We start from the raw sequence: 15,957 nt of genomic DNA, 5'->3' as shown, positions 1-15,957 counted from the left end.
TGGGGAGGGAGATTTAGAGACAATCAGCATTCCTGGCTCATTACTAACTTCATGGCAAGGGAAGGGGGAAGGTGGAGGTTGTCAACCTTAATTAATGCCTGTTTTAAAAGCACTTTACATTCCTTGCCTGGCATGTGCTTCACAAAAGCCAAGAGCTGTTGTTGTTATTAACAACCTGCAGTATAAACACACTTGGCCTGATTTTCCTCTCCCACACAAAAGGCTTCACGCTTGTTTAGGTCCTGACTGGGATGGAACAAGGAGCTTTCTGTGGTCACTGCAAGGGGAGGGCCCCAGAGGTGCCCAGAAGAAAAGCCAGCAGGAATACGAAAAATTATCTTGGCTGCATGCTCCATTTCTTAAAGCCTGAGCATAGAATCAAAACAACATCAATTGTATAAACCTTTGCTTCTGTGAGCTTCTTATTTGGTGGAGTGAAAAATTGTCTTGTTTGGAAAATTATGTTTTTCACAAATGCTTTTCTTCCTTTTTACTGTGTCAAACTGCTTATGATACAACTAGAGCTAGGGAGACATCAAAGAAATTCTGCTGAGGTGCTTTGATCAAGAAAAAATGAACCACAAAATAAAAAAAGAAAGGAAAAAAAAAAAAGAAAAGAAAGGAGACAGGGCTCATCAGCCTGGATCCTGAAACACTTTTCTGTAAAGAATTAAGATCTTTGGAGAGGAAAAAAATCCCCACCAAACAATAACCAGTTCTCAGATCATTCCCAGAGGTTATAAGCTTTAATGTTCTGCAGGTCACAGGAGGCTCTTTAGTTTGTCCTTGATCCTTTCAAGTAGCTGGAAATGAAAACACAGCGCAGAAGCTGTGGCTTCAATTAGACATAATATCAAAAAAGGGTTTATAGCTCTTCCTTGCTAATGAGGAAAAAAATAAGTGCTCTGGAGGAACACCACCCCACCCTGCCAGCTGACGTCAGTAGAGCAATCACACACATCTAAATATCATAAGTCAGGGTAGCTCACAAACATATTTACACCTTTTTCCTTTACTGCCTGGCTCCTTCAGAGATGAAGATAAATCTATCCCTTTTCTAAGTTTCTAGTGTTTTCCTTTCATCTTTTTAGCACTTCAGAAAAAAAAATCAGTTAAGAAAGAAGGTACTGGGTTCTTCATTTTTCTCCCCCTTCTCCTCTAATTTGCAAATTACACCAAGGAACCAAAACAGCTACCTCTGAAATCACTGTTATTCTGCCCTAATAGCAGAGGAGAAATGTCTAAGCTTTCCCTGGAGAGATAATATTAACTTTGGAGAGGAGATGGATGAGGGAGTTTAAACATCAGTTTCAGTCCTCCTTCTGCCTGACATGGTTTGTTGTGTGTGCAGGTGTCCAGGACTGCGTAAAGCTCCTCTGCCTTTATTTTTGTGCTTTTCCACATAGTTCAGTTTATTGTTGGAAGAGCAGAAGGAGATCAGCATTAAAACCAAAATCAAACCAAACAAACAAGCAATCAGAGAAGCTACAGAATTGGGAAAGAAAATTAAAGGATCCTTATTCGTTTAGACCAGATTTTAATAGCACAGCAGCTTTAACTCCTGATTTATTACAATGAACAATGACCATGACAGGTTGGGTCTTGGCATGGTCAGCATCCACAGCCACAGGATAGGAGTGCCTAAAAGCAAGGCTGGTGCAATGAATGACTACTGAAGCTCCTTATGAAACACCTAAATATTCTAGTCTGCAGCAAATACCTTGAAAATATCACTCCACTATAAAACGGAACTCGGAAAAGGACCAAGAATGTGAGAGTATTTGTGGGGTTTTTTTAATGATCATTACTGTAGCCCTAAGTAATCAAATATCTTCCAGTCAAAAGATATTACTTGTCCTACATTTACTGAGAGTGTTAGATTCAGTTCTATTGCCCTTCTACATGGGCAAGAAGTAATCTTTTCCTTGCATCAACACCTGGGAAGAAATCGTGTATTTGCTTGGAAACAATTTTGCTTTAAGTTACTTGTAATTTAAGTAATGTATCAGTTACTTTTACATACTATTATTACTTAAAATATAATGTAAAATGTACAGAATACAGTGATGCCTTCAACCAGCAGCTCACAGCCAGCATTTTACACATCAGTGTAGGGTGAAGTGCAACTTGATATAAGGTGGGAAACTGAGCTCAACTTTCCATCCCCACCTTGAGAATTTCTCAGAGATACGTCTTGAATGAGTCAGGACTGGTTTTTGGAAGGCAGTAGCTCCAGCCCAGCCCCACAGCAAGGCCTTGCTCCCCTCCAGCACCACCACTGCTGCTGTCTTCCATGGTGACCAGAGACAGAAGTGAGAGACCACAAAATGATTTACTGATGAGGTAAAGTACTGGCAATTTCCTTAACCGAGACTTAACCAAAATAAAACAAACAATTCCTCAGAGCATTGTATATTTTAGCTTCTTCAAACAATTTTTTCCAGAGCCTTTAGCACTGTAGATGTTTTTTACAAGCCTCCTAACCCAAATTCCTCGTGGAATTGCATAGCTCTAGCTGTTATAATGGAAAGGGTCAGAAAACTTTCCCAAGACCCTTCTTTTGGTTAGTTATGACTTTGCAAAGCCCTAATCACTCTATGGATTTTGTGTCAAGGATGCAGGCTCCCTAGATCCTATTAATAGTACCTTTGATAATCATTTGTTTGCAGGTAATTAGTGGAGACTTACTGGCCCTTGACAGCTACGATGTTTAAAAACCTTGCCGAGTGTAGAGTGACCATGCAGAGTCCTTCCCGTTGAAGAGCTCACACATTCATTAGGATAAAACCAAAGCTGAGCATGCCCTAACCCTTTACAGCCCCTTGATGTGCTCTTCCCAGAGCAGTGAAATGTTTCTGCAGTTTCCAGGCTCCTTCAATTAACTTTCACCGTGCCTTGTCATGTAGATGTGCAATGAAAAACAAAAGTAGGAAAACGGGTTCTGTGGAAATCTCCAAGCTCACAGCTTTCCAAGACATTTATTAATCTCCATCCCCTCCACTGTGCCATCCAGAAGGGAGCACAAGCACAGCAGTTCACACTGCAATTTACAGCACTTTTAATTGCTAAGGCTTGGAGGAAAAAGCCTTTTTCCCACAAAACTCAGGCCCTCATTTTGCACCACTCACTTCAAGTATCAGTTGTTGTGATTGGCATTTTCACAAATGACCATGAAATTCTGGCATTACAGCCACTCATTTCAGGAATCATCACTTCACACTGCCACTATTAGTAGTAAAACTTCCTTCAATACACATCCCTGACTTTTTATTCTTTTCCATAAGAAGGTGGAGTGTTTCCAATCAGACATTTCAAAGTTTTTGGTCACCAGTGCTCTGAAGGGGTTTCTTGGGATGGCCAATATCTACAAGGTATAGTGACTACTGACAGTGCTTTCAACTTATTAAAAAAAAAAAGAGAGAGAGAACAGAATGGTAAGAGACCTGCTCCTAAGGGTAGCTGTTCTTTGAGGAGAGAACATTTAATTTCCAATTTAATTTCAGATAGAATAACTGGAACACTTCTATTGCTCCCTTTTCACCGCTGCTTGTGGCAGAAAAAGAGGACAATTATTAGGCATTCTATTCCAGGAAAAATCCTGAAGTGAGTTGCTTGAAATTACACCTTAACTTTTTACCCCTAAGGATAAGATCACCACAATCTGTAAAATATCTACATACATGTAGGTGTAAAATTCTGTAAATGAGTTTTAAAAATAAGTCTACTTTCAGAAATAATTAACCCTCCTCCATTATTCTTTCTTTTCTGGGTTAGAAGAGAAAAAAAAATAAAATGTTTTAGCTACCCTCAAGCAAAGATGTGGGGTTATGCTGGTGGTATTCTTATGTTTGATCTCAATTGAATGTCAGCAAACCTCAATAAAAATTAAGATTACAAGGACTGAAAATTATGGAAGACAGCAGGTTCATGAAGCCCTGGAGAGCTGTACATTCTCTGTTCATATGCTAAAAAAAGCAAGTACAGAATGCCTTTTATGAAATCATTAATTGTTGAAGAATAATGTAATATAAATAAAATATATAAATATAAACCTGCAGCTTTATTTATACCTTTCCTGTCTAAACATTTTATGTTTAGTTCCTCAGATGGCAATCAGCAGAAGTTATGGTTGACTCTGCAAACCAGCAGAAGAGCTGGGCTTACAGGTTTGCAATGAGTAGTCAGCAACTAAGTCAGTAAACTGTCTGGAGGGTTTTGGCAATCCAACAAGGAAAATAACCAGCTTGGTCAAGTGGTCATCCCTGAAGGATCTCAAGAATCACTACTTTAGCAAAAAAGCAGCCTGAAACAACCCAGGCCCCACCATCAGAAATGCTTTAATTAGAAGCAGTCATGCAGCCTTTAAAAATGCTTTGTATTTCAAGAAAAGCTCTAGAACTAAATCTGAAACAGATTTTTGTACTTGTATGGTTTCAAAATTCAGCAGAATTCAGATTTAAATCCGGGCACATCCAGGTAAGTTATCTATTGAAACAAAGCATAACCTTTTCTCTTCCCACAGAGCAACTGTGAAGGACAGGAATTTTAACTGGGTGAAGGGGAGAGAATTCTTCTCTTCTTGAGCATAATAGAGGATATTTTGCTTTATTTATCCATATTTTTTTATCTGTACATTACATTAGTATTCCATGCTTTATTATTATTGTGTAACGCATTGCATGTTGTGCATGTATAATCCTATAAAAAACTCCAAACCTAAATCACTGTTATAACATAAAAGAGTTAAAAGGCAAAACTTGCACCCAAATCAATTTGATGGGTAACTTAAAATAAGCTTCTCCTCTCCAACAGATTAAAATAAAACAAAGTAACTTTAGATTAGTACAGTTAAGAGGTAAAGTCTACCTGATACAATAAATACAGGCCAAAGAAATAGCAGTATCTTCCTGAGAAGATTTTTGCCTGCTTTCTTTCAGACTCTTTTTCTCTCTGTGAAGAAGAGCACAAGGCTTTTATTTTTTAAAAATCCTTACTTCAAAATATACAATAAATCTTCAAAAACTTCATTTTTTATAGTACTTTCATTTAAGATTAACATTGCATCTTCATTTACTGTTATATGAACCTCAATCTAATTTTAGTGAATGGCTGGAAAACCTCTATCTTCCTATGCATGCCTGAAAGGAAAGCCCTTTTTACATCACAGATCTTTCAACGAGGTCCACAGCACAACTGGCCTTGGCTACCTCAGATACCAAAATCCTCTGATTCCCAACAGTGGGACACTTGCCTCTTCCTCTCAAATCTCACATGAGCAGACTGCTTGACATTATGCTTCTGTTCTCTAAATTTGTACCACAAACACTGATCCAAAACACAATTTCCAGAAAACAAAGCCTTCGCTAACTAAACTTCAATTTTCAGCAATAAACAGCCAAAAGTGCGCTTGCTTAAAATTATTTCTAGAAAAACTAAACTGTTTATCTAGGATCCATAGCACTGATTTAGAAAGTTTAGATCATCTACCACTCCAAAAAATGGCTGGAATAATTTGATTTCTTTGAAAGGCAAATAGAATATTTCCTTACTTGAAGAAAAGGAGAAGATGCTCAGTTTAGTTGAAATGTATCTCCAGGGCACACTTCCAGAACTCAAACTAATTTTTTAACAAACATAAATTATTCCACTGGCTACTTATGAAAGCCAACACAAAAAAATAAGTCATATATAAAATTGTCAATACCCACTCAAGAGTTGCATGCTCAGTAATTAAATTTAGAGTTCAAATGACGAAGAAAAAGCCTGCATATCCTTGGAGAACCCAGCTCTTAAGATTACCAACTATAAATATAAAAATAAAACCCCACATTTAAATTGTACTGCTTGTCCCTACAACTAAATTAAAAGCAGAATCAGACACTTAATTGTTAAATCCAGTGACATAAAGTCCCTAAGTTTAGTCAGAGATGATCATTAGGAGGCAGCAAATTATTTCCCATCTCAATAGAAACAGAAATGTTCTCCAAACTTACGTTTTTAATTGTCAGGGAAAGCACCCCAAGCAAAAAGAAAAAAAAAGAAATGCAGGCATCAAAACTCTCTTAACCTTTCTAGAAGACCTCTCATGTTCTGGGCTTTGTCCTTGATTAAAACAGACATGCCACCCGTGCTCCAGAGAAAAGAACATCCTCACAGCTGAACTCCTACCTCTGTGGTTCAGAGGATAATATCTTGACATTAATCAGGGAAATACAAAAGCAAGACCAGTCAACAACAGCAAAAACACATTGTCACTTCAGCATGATTTTCAGATAAGACAAGTTTAGCTGGCTTGGACCAAGCTGCAGAATGACACCTTGATTTGCAGCACAAGGTGGGCACTGAGATTCTTTGCTACTACAGCAGCAAACCAAACCCAGCTGCAAATGGCTGGAGTGCTGCCACTCTGAACACAGAGCTATGAAAACATATTAAGGGTATTGGTCATTAGAAAGAAAACAAAACAAAAAAACACCTAATTTTTTGTTGTTTTACAACAGAATTCGTTTTCTATTGCAAGATCTTTTGTTGTTTCACACAAACTCGGGTCTTGCAAAGAGAGGATACATTTTTAGGCTGGCTGTGTCCAGAGGCACTGGAAACATGATTCAACTCTCACCGGTTACCCAGGCTACCTTCCAGATCAAGCAGGTGCCTACACATTTACATTACCATCCCCTCCTGGAAGGAGTTGAAGATTCAAAAAATAAAAAGCAAGTCTGAAGAATGCTTGTGGTTTCTACCCTGACAGAATACTGATATTCAGAGAGATGAAAAACCCCATTTTATCCAGAGGGCAAGAACAGCACAGACAGGGGCTGGAAGCTTTCTGTGTTGTCCTACCCCTGAGAAAATACTGAAACAGCAAAGAATTCTGAGAAAATCCACCTTGTTTATTAATTCCAATGGATTTCAACTCCATCTTCTCTGCACTCAAATGAATCTTGAGCACCCAGTATAACATCCCTAATGATGATGATGATAATAATGCATCTTCCATTTTCAAAACACTTTACACAGTAGTAGATCATAGAACAGCACTCCTGTTCCCAAACACCAATGTCTTTGTCTTTCCTGGCCCAAAGATCTCTTCTTAGTAAGGGAATAAGAAGAGTAGACACAGGGTTTGTGGTCAATCACATCATTAGAGAAATTTTGGTGGTGATTTCAGAGACATGAAACTTTTGCTTGAAACGTTTGGCATCCTCAGATCAGCTGTACTAAACCTAAAGAATTTCCTGCATTGTCCTTAATTTTTAAAAAGCCTTCTCTTCAGGTAAGGAGGACTGAGAAAACCAGTACAACAGTTAAAGGTGTGTAATCAGTGTTCTGTATTCCAGTACTTCTGTATTCAGAAATGTTTCACTGGTTCTAGAAGAAAGCTCCAAGAGCACTAAGGTACGTGGTAAGGTTTGACTGTCTCCCTAGTCACCTGCTTCAGCTGTGGATGCCCCTTGAACAGATTTGCTCTCTCTTCTAGCTGCAAAACTTTCTCTGACAGCTATAAATGAGGTCCAGAGGCCAAGCAGATTTAATGGAGCCAAGAGTTTTCCCCACAAAAAACCAAACCAAAACAAAACAAAAAAACCCCACCAAAACAAAACAAAAAAACCCAAAAAACCCCAAAACCAACAAACAAACAAAAAAACCAAACAAAAACAAAACAAACAAAAAAACCCCACCAGGTGTATCTAGGTATTTTCACATCGTTCAGAAACAACAAAATCAAGAGCAGGTGAAGAAAGAAGTGACTGTAAATTAGTTTGGGTTTCATTTTACCTAACCTATAATGGTGGGATGAAATGATCAGATATTTCTCTAGTTACTCTTCCATCAAGCGTTTGTCACTTTAGTTTGAGGGAAGTGGGTGAACAAAGGTAGGACTTGCAGGCAAATGGACTGCAAGAGTCCTCTTCTGGTACTGGTTAACCCAAAAGTAACTCCAAAGGAAGGTGTAGATTTCTCAAAGATGTTGCCAAAAGTCTGATGTAAAGCTCACAGACATGAGAGATGTCTGGCAGCTATCGACCTATTTGATCCACACAATCCATGAGAGATTTTATCAGCACTTTCAAGTACCCAGAAATGCATTATGTAACTGATCTCACATTTAATTCCTACCAACTTGTCTGCCTCAGCTGACAAAGACAAAAACTGGAAACCAGACTCAGCACACCAGGCCAGCAGCAAGCTGAGTAGCTTAACAGTTTGCATTATTACTTTCAGTGAGTTCAACAGGATAATTATTCCAGAGCTTAAGAGTGTCACTGAGGTTTGGATGACACTGCCAAGCTTCAGGTTATACAAATAAAGAATTAGCTGGATATAATTTAGAAAATGAATAGACCAAAGAGGATGTTGTTTACTAAAAGCTTCAATATTTCAATCTTTCATACCCTCTTTGCTATTGGCAGAAGTAGATCTACATAAGGCTACATTTAGGGAGACTGCTGAAAATCCAATGGTTGCTCCAAACCCCAGCCTGTTATTATATTGTTACATTTTTGCTATTAAAGTACAATTACCCTCTTCGGCAGTTCAGTCACACTGAATTCTAGCTACTGCAGGAGTCAGTGTAAAGCAGATACTCCTTTTGGAGCTGTGCTGTTATTGAGACCATATGGCCATTTTGCTGGTGGTGTTTCCTCTTTTATTCTCTTCTCTTGACAAATATTTTATCTTTAAATGTACTGACATCCTTCAGAGCTGGCCTGAACACTGCTGTATTTTTATCCTGAGATGCTAACACCCTTACAGATAATCAAAAGCCAAGGCAAAAGTGTGCAGGTGCTCAAAATCCACCCCTCTTTTTCTTCATTAGTGTCAAGATTACAGCACAACTTGAAAATGAACTACAATCTTTTTTACAATGCACCTTTTATTGCTAGAACCTGTTGCTTGTAATCCCAGTCATTAAATGCCAGAGTCAGCAAGTTCAAAATTCAAGTTTTATTGTTTAACCTGATCCTGTTGAAGGATTTGCCAAAAAGGTTGTGCGAGTAATACACAGAAATTAAATTCACTTAATTCCAAAACTAAACTCTATGTGACCACACAGTCTAAAAACAACTAACTACCTGACACAGGGTTGGGAGGAAAGCAGCCCTGTGGATATCAGAAAGTTGAAGATGGGGGTTTCCTCAGGTCATTGCTGCAGAAGGACAGTCACCATGCCGTTTAATTTCTTAATATCCTAGTCTAAACCATCTTGATTTAATTTTGAAGTCCTGTTTGCCAGTAGTTTGACTACATATTAAGCCTAATATATGTGTCCTGGTTTCCACTGGGATAGAGTTAATTTTCCTCTTAGTAGCTGGTGCAGTGCTGTGTTTTGGATTTAGGATGAGAATAATGCTGCTAACACACTGATGGTTTAGTTGTTGCTGAGTAATGCTAAAAAACAGTGCCTAAAATACTTGTTGAAATAGCCTAAACCAAGGAGTTTTCAGTTTCCCATGCTCTGCCATCAACCCATCTCACCAAGGGGGTGTTCCATTCCGTAGAATGTCGTGCTGTGGTGGTGACCCTTCTCCCCATGCCTGCACCACAGGAGCCCCTGGCAGGCCTTGACTGAACCATTTGAGCCCTGAAATTCCCCTTTTCCAGATCAGCTGGGCAGCAAGGCATCCCTGCCCATAACCAGGAGCTCCTGGAGCACACAGGTAGTGCAGGAAACAACCCTGACCATAACAGCAACATCAGCTGGTGCCTGGCCAAGGTGGAGAATAAAGGACAATCAGTCACCCCCTGACATCCCTGGGACATTCCCTAGCCAAATCACAGCCCAAGAGAAACAGGACCATTGCTTCCAGCAGTTCCCAACTTGGGATACGGTCAGGATGGAAACTTACTGATGACTGAAGCTAATCATCTTGTTATCTCATTAACAGCAGTCCCAAATGAGGCTTGTGGAGCTCTCCTGGATTGCAGCTGGCTGTGCCAGCACCTCCCCCTGGCTGGAACACCTCAGAACCCGGGAGCCCTCCAGTCTGCCACGCTCAAAGGACCATCACTGGCAAGGAGGCACAGGCTGATACCTACCCCTGCCCCAGAGACTCCTCCCAGTGCAGCTCAGCCTGGTGGGAAACACCCAGGGACTGGAGGTGAGTATTCCCTGCAGCCCAGGGGAGTTTGGATGGGTGCCTTTATCTTTATATACATGTGTACACACCTCTCTGCCTACGAATTGGTTATGGCACGAGTGTTGTTATTGTGAATCTATGATGAAGTCATGGTTGAAGTTGTAGCAAATCCTATAGAAATGCTCTGTTCAATGTTAAATTTGCTGATGGTTAAAGTGCTGGAAAACCCTTTCGCATACTTATCTTTGTGTACCCACATTCTTTGCACCCTTTCCCTCTTGCATCCCTGGTCCTCATGCAAATCATTCCAAATCAATTCTAATTCCATTTTCTTGTGTGTCCTTCCTCTACGTAGCAAGCAATAGAGTGAGCCTTGCTGTTGATTCATAAATTCATATTAGAACTTGCTTTTTGCCAATACTTTTGATGGTGATTCTTTAAGCAATCTACTTTTCTGTGAGACAGTCCCAGTAAATAAACCAGAGGGAGTTGGCCAGGAGCCATTGATCACTCTTTGGGGTCAGGCTGGACATCTGTCAGGGGGTGGTGAACAACTGGGTTGAGCCCCACTTTTTTCTCTTGGGTTTTATTACTCTCTTTATCTCTTTTTCATTATTATTACTATATTTGACTTTATTTCAATCATTAGGCCTGTTCTAACCTCAACCCATTAGTTTTACCTTTTTTTTACCCATCCTCTAAAATTTACCAGAGAAACACATACAAAACTGCTAAGTTTCTAAATATTTAAAAATAATTGCATATTTCTGACAAGAAGTCTGGTTTAAGATGCTTGTGATGAAATGCAGAAGAGATTTTGGCATGTGACAGTGGCTCAGTGGTACAATCAAGCATCTTATATTTGCCCTGGAATGGTTCTCTCTGGAATGAGAGGAAGGCATCGTGCCACAAAAACCAGCAACATTTACTGTTCAATGGTTTTCCTGGTAAGGGGAGAGAGAGATCTAGAAATTAATAAAAATTTTAAAAGGAAGAAAAAGAAAGAAAGAAAAAAAATAGGGAGAAGGAAGGGAGGAGGAAGGCAGGAGGAAGGGAGGCAGGAGAAAAAAGAAAGAAAAAAGAAAAAAAGAAAGAGAAGAAAAAGAGATGTGGAAGTAAAATAAAAAGATGGTGAAAAAAGAAAAAGGCAGGGAGGGTGAGGAACTGCTTGTTTCATTGTTCAGCTGTCGTGGAATAGAATTCCACATGCCTCCTGTTGTTAGGATCTTTCACCAAGGAGTCATCTGTGCTGGGGTCTTGCCAGCACAGTCACAACATAAAAACCTAATTTCTCAAATTTATTTTTGGGAGCAGCAACCTGGCAGCAGCATGGTTCTTTTTGGGCACAGGCCATTCTTTTAGTCCTTGGTCTGATGCCTCCTCCAGCACTTTCAGAGACAGGCTTCAATCCTTATTTCATTCATGCAAAAATGCTAAATTTCTTACAAAGCTCTACAGGCAGAGATGAGAACACGGTCAGACAAGCAGCAAGGAGTGACCCCAGGAATACTTTGCAAGTTGACATGAATGTGAAGTTGCCAGTGGGTGACACAAACAATTCACAGGCTCTCCAAGGGCATTCCCACAACTCCTGGCTCCCTCTGCCCGTGCCAGGGATGATATGAGGCTCTGTCGTGCACATGCCCGAGCAGCCTGCTTTGTGCAGAGGGAGCCTCTCAGACCTGCCTTGGGCTAGAGGGGAGCACTTGCAGCTCCCAAAGCAACATCAGACTACAGGGTAGTCAGTACAAAGAGCACCAGAGTGGAATCAGGCTGAGACAGGATAGAGTGAAGAGAGGAGGAAGTGTCTATTCCTCCCCAATGCAAAAAGGAAGATATTATAATCAAGCACACAAGCGTCTGGCAGATGCAAACCAGAACCTGGCAATGTTTGCTCTTTAATCCATTTCTCTGCACGAGAAGTAAACAAAACATTTCTAACTCTATTTGCCCACAGTATCTCAGCTGAGATTCCTGTGTGGCCATCCAAAGCCCTTGATTCCAGACACTGCAGTCTCCTGCACTTGGCTTTCTGTGTCCTACTGCCATAGCCAGGCATCAATGTCAATAAAATGTCCATTCAAAGCCAGGACTGGAACCCTCATGCAAACATGGAAGTGAGAGCTGGAGTGCTCTGAGTGAGGAGGGAACACAGCCTTCCCCAGAGGATGTGGGACACAACCAGGGCACTAAACCAACCCAGAGGGAAAAAGTGATAAACAAAAGTTGTTTGTGGGAAGTTTCAGACACTAAATCTCTATATTTAGGGAGTTTATTGCCACCATGTATTGGCTTTTCAAGGCAAGGTTTTGGTATCAGTGAGGCCACAAGGGGTGGCTTCAGTGAGAAGTTTCTAAGAGCTTGCCCTGTCCCTCACATCCAGCCAGCTCCCAGATGGACACCCCACTGCCAAGGCTGAACCCATCAGCAATGGCAGAGGCACCTCGGGGATTATGTGTTCAGGAAGGGAGGGGAAAAACCTGTGCAACACCAACTGCAGCTGGAGAGAGGAGTGAGAATAAGTGAGAGGAGCAGACCTGCCAGCACCGAGGTCAGTGAAGGAGGGGAAGAGGTGCTCCAGGCACCAGAGCAGATATTCTGGTGATGAAGACCATGGTGAGGCTGCTGTGTCCCTGCAGCCCATGAAGGTCCATGGAGGAGGAGACCTGCACCTGCAGCCCATGCAGGAGTCCCACTCTGGAGCAGGTGGATGCCTGGAAGAAGGCTGTAATCCAGAGAGAATCCTATTTCAAAGCAGGTTTTCAGGATTTACAGGTCTCGGTGGGAGACTCACAGAGGAGCAGCCTGTTCCTGAGGGACTGGACCCTGTGGGAAGGTCCCACAGTGAGCAGCTCACAGAGAACTGCAGCCTGTGGGAATGACACATCCTGGAGAAGTTTGTGGAGGACTTTCTCTTGTGGAGCAGGGGAAGGGTGGGAGGAGTACTCAGTACTCCCCATGAGGAGGAAAGTGCAGCAGAGACAACGAGTGTGAACTGACCACGACCCCCATTCCCCAGAGACACTGGTGGGGAGAAGGTAGAGAAAGTCAGGAGTAAGGCTGAGGCCAGTAAGAAGGGAGGCATGGGATGAAAGTGTTTTAAGCCTCAGCTTTTTATTTCACATTATCCTGCTCCAATTTGATTGGCAATAAATCACATGAGTTTTCCCTTCAGTCTGTTTTGCCTGTGACAGTAATTGCAGACTGAGCTCTCCCTGTCCTTCCTTATCTTGACCCACAAGCCTTTCAACATTCTTTTTCTCCCCTGTCCAGCTTGGGAGGAGTGTGATAGAGTGAATTTGGTAGGCACTGGGCATCCAGCCAGAGCCAGCCCAAAAAGGAAGGTTTGCAGTCTGTTTTTTTAAGATCCAGAAAAAAAGCCATCTAATATTTTGGTTGTTTGGAGTGATTTTCCCTGAATTATCTCAGGATTGTTTCTGTATACTCAAACCCAGTGCCACTTTTTTTCAAAACCACAGTTAGCTTTTCCTAGTTTGATAAATTCACCTGACAGCATTAGAGATTTTATTTATTTAGAAAACAAACACACACACAAAACCATCCAAAAAATCTCCCCTGAAAACCCAAAAAACAAAACATGCAAACAGAGACACAAAAATAAGACTGGGAAAAATTATGTGCTTTTAGGTATCATTCTTCACACTGCACCAGTTCAGATGAATTTGGATCAAAGACAAAAGAGAATAGAAAACAAAGGGCCAAAGAGGGAACTTAAAGAAAAGCTAACTCACACAGGACTTTTCCTTTAGGAAAATGGGCTAAAATGTGGACTTGCTTGACTCCTCTTCTGAGAAGCAGTAGCACACACTGATAATTAATTTGTCATTGTAATTATATCTGCCAAAACCCCACATTCATTAAGTAACCTTCAGCAATAAACTTGAAAAAGTATTTTTTTCAGCAAGCTATCAACATAAAAACCATGAAGAACTGTAACAGGCAACTCATCTGATTTTGCACAGCACATTTTCTTTTCCTCTAAGCATTTGATTAATGTGCTGCTTCTGCTCAATTTCTCTCTCTGCAGCAGGGTTGCTGCTGGATTCCCTACCATCTAGTTTACTTAATATCATTGGGACATTTCCTATAGCTCTTCAGGAATGCCATAATTGTAGGAAGAATATTAACTTGTCACCACCAGTCATAATATTTTCTGCAGCAGGCATCACTAACTTGGCTCAAGTACAAAGGAACACCAGACTTAACAAAATTCTCACTTCTAGGTTGGGAGAAAAGCAGCAACATGGTGTGCTAGAAAATATTAGTTTCTTGAATTTTGGAGCAGTATAACTCCCTGCTGCCTGCCCCTTGATTCCCCACTGGATATAGTCCTCCTCTGGAGAGGCCCCTCTACTTGGCAGCCACACAAACCTGCAGTCCCTCCTATCGTGGGCAATCTTAGTGGGAAAAAAAGCCATCAGCAAACCCTCATCCACCTATTTAAAACAAAACCAAGAAAGCAACAAACAGAAAAACCAAAGCAAAACACCAAGAGTCAAGGCAGACCTGGCTTCCCTTTCTCCAGCACAGCCTGAAGCCAGTGCCCTCTCTAAACAGGAGCAAGTGACCACAGAGAACCCTTTGTTTTAGCTCACTCACCACACTTTGTCAGGATGCACCAGCAAGGATCCAAAGGCTCTGCAAATCCTCACAGTTCCCTGTGCAGGCTCAGGCTCCCCACACAACCCAGTGACCCACAGAGCTCCCAGCACAGCCACCCTCACCCTGGAGATCACCTCCACCTCCACAATCAGCTCCACCACCACCACCTGCAGCACCTGGTGTCCCACAGCTGCAGGAGCACAGACTGCAGGCCCCAACTCCACCAGGTTTTACCAGAAGACTTGGGTCAGTCCTTTCCCATCCCAGAGAACTGCTCTTTGGGGATGAGGCAGTTTTCCAGATGCACCCTGACTCCTTAGGCTGGAGCCCGGGGAGGTCTCCCCAGGCTGTTGGCAGACTCTGTGTGTTAGCGTAGGAAAACATATAACCACACAGAGGCGATCATATGCGGTTCTTTATTCCAGCGCGCGGGACACCGGGGTGATAATACACCCAAATCTGATGTCCAAAGCATACAGAGTCGATTCGTGATTTTTATAGTTTAAATTATACACATGTTAACTAACCCCCACCCCTAGATACTGATTATCCTATTCCTTAGTTACTATCTTAAATCATACCTACGCTTCTACCCTGATCCACACTTGATTTGGTTAAAACAATAGCATGGAGCTGTTTACCGAAACTGACGCTTGTTCCCAGCTAGCTGCGTCAAGTTCCAGTTGTACGTTCTCTACTTTCCTCCCCCTATACATTACTCAATCTAGAAATTATATTTTTAACCCTCCACCAACATGTGTGCCAGTCTCTGTCCCCAGAGCTGGTTAACTCTCCATCACCTTGCTTTACACGGGCACTGAGCCAGCAGTAGGGCTCAGCTGTGTGGGGCTCCCTGCCTTGCACCTGAGCTGCAGGGCCTCCAGCCCCTCAGCTCCATCCTTTGCCAGCCTCCACTTCAGTTTCAAGCAGGAGAAGTCAGCTCCTGCCCTGGTGGCCTGACCTGTTGCCCCATGGTTCAGTGTCCCTTCAGGGATGTATGAACTCATCAATTCCAGCTAATGAAGTTCAACCTCCCAGAGAGCTCCAGGGTTGGAGTTATTGTGTAAAAAGGGGCAGTAGCAAAACCCACTTCAGCCTTCTTTGCACAGTAAAAAGTCCTACAAAGTGCTTTGGGGGCACAAAAGCCTCAGTAATACATTAGTTCAAGGTCTGTGAAGAAGGATGGACCAGCATCCTCAGGCATATCTTGACTATAAGGCTTCCTTCTGCTTTTTTGGCATTTCCATTGTTT

At 41.7% G+C, this 15,957-nt stretch overlaps 1 long non-coding RNA gene across 2 annotated transcripts in view; it reads right to left on the bottom strand.

The window, feature by feature from the left end:
• Nucleotides 1–15,448, bottom strand: part of LOC134547284 (uncharacterized) — a 64,172-nt gene extending 48,724 nt beyond the window's left edge. For both annotated transcript variants that reach the window (XR_010079433.1, XR_010079434.1), the window contains exon 1: nucleotides 14,703–15,448. This is a non-coding gene — a long non-coding RNA (uncharacterized LOC134547284). The remainder of the gene's footprint in view (nucleotides 1–14,702) is intronic.
• Nucleotides 15,449–15,957: the final 509 nt, after the last annotated feature.

This window comes from Prinia subflava, chromosome 2, assembly GCF_021018805.1.
Source record: "Prinia subflava isolate CZ2003 ecotype Zambia chromosome 2, Cam_Psub_1.2, whole genome shotgun sequence".
Classification (NCBI taxonomy): Eukaryota; Metazoa; Chordata; class Aves; order Passeriformes; family Cisticolidae; genus Prinia; species Prinia subflava.
Note: the sequence above shows the minus strand (reverse complement) of the source record. Positions and strands in the feature narration are given on the sequence as shown.